Source organism: Rhipicephalus microplus, chromosome X (genome assembly GCF_043290135.1).
Source record: "Rhipicephalus microplus isolate Deutch F79 chromosome X, USDA_Rmic, whole genome shotgun sequence".
Classification (NCBI taxonomy): Eukaryota; Metazoa; Arthropoda; class Arachnida; order Ixodida; family Ixodidae; genus Rhipicephalus; species Rhipicephalus microplus.
In genome coordinates, this window is record NC_134710.1 from 425,336,042 (window position 1) to 425,342,555 (window position 6,514).

General features: G+C 40.8%; 2 non-coding genes across 2 annotated transcripts; both read right to left on the bottom strand.

Moving 5' to 3' along the window:
- Positions 1-4,860: 4,860 nt before the first annotated feature.
- TRNAL-UAA (transfer RNA leucine (anticodon UAA)) lies at positions 4,861-4,944 on the bottom strand. Its single transcript has one exon. It is a non-coding gene; the product is annotated as a tRNA-Leu (tRNA).
- Positions 4,945-6,212: 1,268 nt separating this feature from the next.
- Positions 6,213-6,296, bottom strand: TRNAL-UAA (transfer RNA leucine (anticodon UAA)). Its single transcript has one exon. It is a non-coding gene; the product is annotated as a tRNA-Leu (tRNA).
- Between the last annotated feature and the right edge of the window lie 218 nt (positions 6,297-6,514).

Here is a 6,514-nt window from a genome sequence, read left to right on the forward strand (position 1 = left end):
GTCGAAAATTGTGTTGGTCGTGTTTACATTTCGAGCATGACGTTTTCATTGCGCTTTGATTGCTTGTCCGCAGCAGTTGCATTACTCTATGCCGACAGTGTTCGGGCTTGTCAGCACCGTAGTGCAGCCGTGTAATGTGTGCGCCTCCCTTTTTGCGGGCGGCGTTAGGTGAGCCTCTGTTTACGGTGCCGGTGCGCCGCCGCGCCGTAAGACGAGACGATATCTACCGTGACTTCTTGGCGCACTGCAGCCTATCAGTGTGTTCTCCCCGTCGGGCCGAAGTAATATCTTCCACGTTGTCTAATCAAATGTGGCTGGTGGCAGGCAGCACCGAGGTGCGAACAGCGAGAGAGACCTTTTGACTCAAGAAATCTAAAACAGCGTGTGAATTCTTTCCGAAAGCTAGAAACCACGACTCGTAAAACGCGTTCTAAAAATAATAAAAAGAATCTGTGCTTCGTCTGCCGCGGTGGCATAGTGGTTACAGTGGTCGGCTGCGGACCCGAAGGCCACGTGTTCGATGCCGGCCGTGGGTGGTAGTCGCGTTGTGATGAACGGCTAGTGGTTGAGGCCCGTGTACTGTGCCAGTGAACTATAAAGATGACCACATGGTAAAAATTTCCGGGCCCCTCAACCACGGCGCTCTTCATAATGATAGCGTGATTTTGGGACGTAAAACCCTGGGAAATATTTTTAAAAACCAGTTAATTTCCAATTTGGTTAGTACAAAAGTTTCTGTAATTTTCTGTGTAGAACAATCGTAGAATTTTCACTACATTGAGAATATGGTTCATATTGTGGATTTTTTTAATAGAGAGATAACATTTAGTGAAATATGATTGTTCGTACTAGCTGATTATCAGAGTTTTCTTTCTGTAGGCAAAGAGTAATTCGATATATGTGTACAGCGGGAAACAATTTTTATAGCTGGTGAATAAGTTACAAAGTTGTAGGTTTTTGTACATGTTTGGTTGTAAATTTAGCATAGAGGTGGTCCTAGTAACACACTATGATAAATAACACATTTAGTATTAACCTTCAGTGGTTACTGTCAAAGAAAGTCATCAAATCGCTTTTTATTTTAAGAGATAAAAACTTTTTAATGTGGTTGCTGGACTCTGTGCTTGCCCGTGTTTATACCTTGAAGCAATGCGTCCAAGTGGTGAGTACTAGCTGCACAGCCATGAGGAATATTTAGGCAACATATCAATTTCGTCCGTGCTTACTTCATTAGATTGCTATCTAGTACTAGCCTGCATGAGTAAATGAGAGATTTAAACCGTACTAGGGTGCATTTAACCACATGCAGCTATCTTGTGACAGTTTGAATAGTGTGCTTATGCAACACTGGTAAGTGACACCAATACATGCAAGAACTGTGCGATAAGATTTGGAAGTGGCAAAAACACCACAATTAAGAAAAGGATCTATTGAATTCAGAAAAAAAGGATATGTTTTTGTCATGAACCAATACAGCTGTATTAAAATGACAATGCCTGCTATTCAAGTGACAATGTGGTGCTACCTGCCGTTGAGTATTTGCAGCAAAGTTTAGACGCATGGATGATAAAAAAGAAATACAAATACACTGCTAACTAATGGCGTTTATTAAATCCTCTGCAGATTATGTGGCTGGTGTTATTTCCAATTAAATACTGCTGGTCAAAGATTGGAAAAGTGAAAAAACATTTAATCTATAGTGGGGCACTTATCATGAAGGTATACTTGATTCTTTTAAGGTGAAGCTTCATTAAAAGTTATGTAGTTTCTCTTTAGTTCTGTTTGAAGTTTGCAGGGTGAGAGCTACTTAATATATTTGATGTCACTTCCACCTTAAAAAGAACAGAGTTAATGCCTTGATATTGTTAATGAAATAGAATCAATTAATTTTTTCACTTGGAAACACATTCGATACCTTAATATTGTGGCTGAAATAGAATCAATTATTTTTTTTCATTGGAAAGAAACCTTACAATTTATTTCAGCAGAAGCTTTTACATTCACAAAAGGTGTGCCTTTTTTTCAAACTCTCAAGTCTATGTGCTTTGGTCATTATTAGCTTAGAAATAGTAAAATGCTTTACATGATTGGTTGCAATAGTGCCAACTTTTGTATACTAAATTGGAAAGCTCTTATTCTTTTCAGAGAGAACTGAGGTATTACAGGACAAGTAATTGGCTCAGGTAATTAGTGTCAAGATGTTTTTGAAGCCCATATACACTTGCTTTTATATTTTGTTGCATATATTTGATTTGGCACACTCTTTATAAATATACTGTTTTTTAAAGTTCTGTCAGTGTTATACCAAGGACATATGTATTATTCACAGTGCAGCATAGGGCAGAAAAATAGTTTAAAAAGTGTGCTTTTTAACCATTGTCATGAACTAAATCTAAACACAATACAGTAAATTTCATGATTTGTGCAAATTGAGTTCATGTGAAAGATTGAATGGCAAGCTGTCCTGGCTGCGTTTTTTTTTCACTCCTTGAGTCAATTGTTACTAACTTGATACATATTTTTGTTTAAACTAAGGAGCTGGCAGCATATAAAGGGCTTACCAGATATGTCAATCGCAAAAAAACACAGCATATCCACGGAGTGAATGATGATTTGTGGGGCGAAGTCTCCATCAGCCTGTCCGTGCTTCCGTCCATCCGTGTGACCATCAGTGCGTCAATCCATGCGCCCGTCCGTCTGTGCATACGTCAGTCCGTGAGTACGTCCGTCCATCTGTCCGTCCGTTCGTGCGTTCATCCTTCCGTACGTCCACGCGTCCATCCATCCATCCATACGGCCGTTCGTCTGCTAGTCTGTGTGTCCGTTCGTCCATGAATCCGTCCGTGCGTTATTCTAGTGAACACTCCAAGTACCGCCATCGCCCGTCTCGTAACCCGCTCTAGAGCGGGTATGTGCCACCAGTAGTTACATACATACATACATACATACATACATACATACATACATACATACATACATACATACATACATACGTACATACATACGTACATACATACATACATACATACATACGTACATACATACGTACATACATACATACGTACGTACGTACGTACATACATACGTACATACATACATACATACATACATACATACATACATACATACATACATACATACATACATACATACATACATACATACATACGCACATACATACATACATACATACATACATACATACATACATACATACATACATACATACATACATACATACATACATACATACATACATACATACATACATACATACATACATACAAGGCATGGACAGACCCACGCCATAACAAGCTTCGCCCCTAAAATGTTTTCAGAGGTGGGGTTTGAACCAACGCTCTTTTACGAGGACCAGAGCTTAAATATGGCACCTTATACCACTCGGCCATCCTGACAATTCTGTTACTTCTGGTGAAATTTCACACACTGGATGACGAGACAAATATATTACAATGTACAACAAGCATAACAAAACAATTGATACGGCCGCCGCCGCCACCGCCGCCGTCGTCGTCATCATCATCATCATCATCATTATCATCATAATAATTATAATAATCAGCCTGACCACGTCCACTGGAGGACAAAGGCCTCTCGCATGTTCCGCCAGTCAACTCGGTCCGGTGCTTGCTGCTGCCATTTTATACCCGCAAACTTCTTAATCTCATCTGCCCACCTAACCTTCTGTCTCCTCCTAACCCGGTTGCCTTCTCTGGGAGTCTAGTTCGCTGCCCTTAATGACCAGCAGTTATCCTGTCTACGCGCTACATGCCCGGCCCATGTCCATTTTCTCTTCTTGATTTAAACTACATCTGATATCCTTAAACCCTGTTTGTTCCCTGATTCATTCTCCTCTTTTCTTGTCTCTGAAGGTTCAACCTACCATTTTCCTTTATATTGCTCACTGCATCGTCCTCAATTTAAGCTACGGCCCTCAAACACTGCTAAAGCACATCACACCTTAAAATTCCTTCATAGTAAGCAGAGCTTCTACGCTTTCTAACCATGAAAGAACACATTCATTTGTTCTTACTACGTCGAGAAACGTTGACACGCTTTCTTTAAAATACTGCCTTGCGGATCTCCCGTCAGTGTCACAGTGAAATCCAGCCATTCGAGAGCGCCGTATGCTTTGCAGGCTATCATCGTGATTAAATCAAAAGGTAATCCATCATCATTGTTTGTTGCTAAGTACCAGATTCCATGAGGGTCTAACAGAAATTCTTTCTTAATTGTCATCTGTAAAACATTCCAAAAGTATGCCTGTTCACAATAGTGTAGAAAAACGTGGTCAATTGTTTCCTGTTTGTTACAGATTAGACAGTCATATCCCCGTGGCATATGAAAACCACGCTCCTCTATGGGAAAGTCCTAAGATTAAGTGATCCGGTGTGTAACTTAACAAAAAAGGGCGTGTTTGCGCTTGGAGCTACATGCATTTCCTTTACTTGTTTAAGTAGATTATGACCCTTACGTGCTGTATATAGCACTCTGTACAGTGGGACGGGCAGCAAAGTGTCACATACATCTTTGTAAAAATTTTTTTTTCTTTCTAACGAACCGCAAGTAGTCGGTTGAAAAACGGACACTTGAAAACCGCACTCTGGCCACAACTTCCTTCGTGTAGCCTTGCATAGCCCCTGTCATAATTTGAGTGCTCAAAACAAACTCAGGCAACAATTTACCTAGTGTTGATTGACACGCTGCAAATATCTGCAATATCGATAAATTGCGAATAAATATTTGAAATTATAAAAAAATTCCGTGAAGTGCGGATATTTGAATTTACGGCCTAATGGAAGCAAGGAAACCTATTGGATGCACACGCAGAAAAAAGTTTGTCAGAAGTGGGGTTCGAACCCACGCCCTCTTACGAGGACCAGAGCTTAAATCTGGCGCCTTAGACCACTCGGCCATCCTGACTTCTTTGTTTCGTTTATTTTCAGGTAAATTTCACTCACGGGATGACGAAGTAAATATATATTACACTGCACAAGAAACATAACAGAACAATTACTACGGCCGCCAAACACTGCTTAAGCACATCACACCTTAAAATTCCTTCATAGTAAGCTGGGCTTCTACACTTTCTAACCATGAAGGAACACATTAATTTGTTCTTACTAGCTCGAGTAAAGTTGACACGCTTTCTTTAGAGTACTGCCTTGCGGATTTTCTTTCAGTGTCACAGTGAAATACAGCCATTTGAGAGCGCCATATACTTTGCAGGCAGTCATCATGACTAAATCAAAGGGTAATCCATCATCATTCTCTATTGCTAAGTACCTGATTTCATGAGGGCCTAAAGGAAATTCTTTTTTATTTGTCTTCTGTTAAACACTCCATAGATATACCCCTTCCCAACAGTGTAGAATTGATTAATTGATACGTAGGGTTTAACGTCCCAAAACCACCATATGATTATAGGAGACGCCGCAGTGGAGGGCTCTAGGGCTCCGGAAATTTCGACCACCTGAGGTTTTTTAACGTGCACTAAAATATGAGCACATGGGCCTACAGCATTTTCGCCTCCATTAAAAATGAACCGCGGCAGCCGGGATTCGATCCCGCGACCTGCGGGTCAGCAGCCAAGTACCATAGCCCCTAGACCACTGCGGCGGGGCCAACAGTGTAGGAAAACCTGGTCAATTGTTCCCGCTTTGTTACAGATTAGGCAGTCAGATCTCCGTGGCATATAACAAACCACGCTCCTCTAGAAAGGTTCTAACAAGACGTGTTCCGGTGCGTAATTTAAAAAAAGGACTTTCTTGCACTTGGAGATACATGCATTTTCTTTACTTGTTTAAGTACATTATTACCCTTACGTGCTGTATATAGCGCTCTGTACAGTGGGACGGGCAGCAAAGTGTCACATACATCTTTGTAAAAATTTTTTTTTCTTTCTAACGAACCGCAAGTAGTCGGTTGAAAAACGGACACTTGAAAACCGCACTCTGGCCACAACTTCCTTCGTGTAGCCTTGCATAGCCCCTGTCATAATTTGAGTGCTCAAAACAAACTCAGGCAACAATTTACCTAGTGTTGATTGACACGCTGCAAATATCTGCAATATCGATAAATTGCGAATAAATATTTGAAATTATAAAAAAATTCCGTGAAGTGCGGATATTTGAATTTATGGCCTAATGGAAGCAAGGAAACCTATTGGATGCACACGCAGAAAAAAAGTTTGTCAGAAGTGGGGTTCGAACCCACGCCCTTTTACGAGGACCAGAGCTTAAATCTGGCGCCTCAGACCGCTCGGCTATTCTGACATTTTTGTTAACGGTATTTAATAAAGTACTTGCGCAATAAAGACAAAATCAAGCGAACCAAAGTTCAATCAAATCGCCAAAGTAAGCGCTCAAGCGTTACTCATAAACACTAAATGGCTAACACAGCGGTAGTTCCTCACATGAAGAGTTCTTCACACCGTGTTATACAAATAAAAAAGGGGCGAGGGCAAACAGTTCTCTAAGACGGAGTACCAGTC